Source organism: Etheostoma cragini, chromosome 5 (genome assembly GCF_013103735.1).
Source record: "Etheostoma cragini isolate CJK2018 chromosome 5, CSU_Ecrag_1.0, whole genome shotgun sequence".
Classification (NCBI taxonomy): domain Eukaryota; kingdom Metazoa; phylum Chordata; class Actinopteri; order Perciformes; family Percidae; genus Etheostoma; species Etheostoma cragini.
The window spans coordinates 12,157,804-12,158,868 of NC_048411.1; the positions used below are offsets into that span (position 1 = coordinate 12,157,804).

General features: G+C 39.3%; 1 pseudogene; it reads left to right on the plus strand.

The window, feature by feature from the left end:
• LOC117945009 overlaps positions 1 to 1,065 on the plus strand; it is a 23,364-nt pseudogene that overhangs the window by 343 nt on the left and 21,956 nt on the right.

Here is a 1,065-nt window from a genome sequence, read left to right on the forward strand (position 1 = left end):
AAGATAACAGGACTATGTTTTATCTTTTTCAGAGATGAAGTGGGTTTTGTGCCTGCTGTCTGCAGGTCTTTTCCTGTGTTTGCAAAACCAAGTGAATGCCGGTGAGTACCTCTACTCTACATCAAATACAAATCGTTATTAATTTATATTAAATAATCTCCTACTATAATTAGTTTTGACATTTAGATTTAAAAAAAATACTGTATAGAAATATCTGCATTTAGTGTATAATATAATCACTGAATTGATATTTTACACTTGAAAGAAACCTGCATTATAGCTTTAGAAATCCATTGAATTTAACATCAGTATGAAAATAGAATAAGAAAATGAAGAAACATCAGTGAAGGGTGACTTAATCGGAGACCAGACTAACTGAAAGATGTTTTGTGCCTTCAGAACAACGTTTGAGCAGGAGTGTCATTGAAAAAGCTGTGCTTGAAGCCAAGGCAACGGTGGACTCAACTTATGAGTACTCCAGAAGAGTGTGAGTGTAAAACCTTCTGAAGTGCTACACAAGTTCTGGAGTATTAAAAAAAGAATTGCACCACATGAGCGATTTATGAAATACATTCAAACTGAAAGTTGTGTGCCACCAGAAGCAATAACATCTCAGAGCTCATAAATCTGACCTCTCCATACAGGAGCCTTGATCGTGTGAGGAGGAATACAGCTAATCCGTCGGACATCCTGAGGCTGATGAAGCAGCCTGTTGGGCCAACCCGTACTGCTGTGCGTTCTGCTGACTATATGATTAATGCCGTTAGACTGATTAAGAGATCTTTGGAAAGACGTGAAAAACGCTCCATAAATGCCACAGGTGTGTATCCAAAGTGTGTTCTTTTACTTTTCCATACAGAGGGCTTCAAGTCACAATAAATATGTCTATTCTTTGTCTCTGGTTATTAGATCTGATCTCTGACGGTGATCTGAAGGTCATTGCTGATCTGACAGGCTGCTCTGCCCAAGTCCGTCTCCCTTCCTGCAGGACAACTCCCAATGTGGACAAGTTTCGCACTGGAAGCAACACCTGCAACAACAAGTGAGGCAACTGCTAAATAGCAA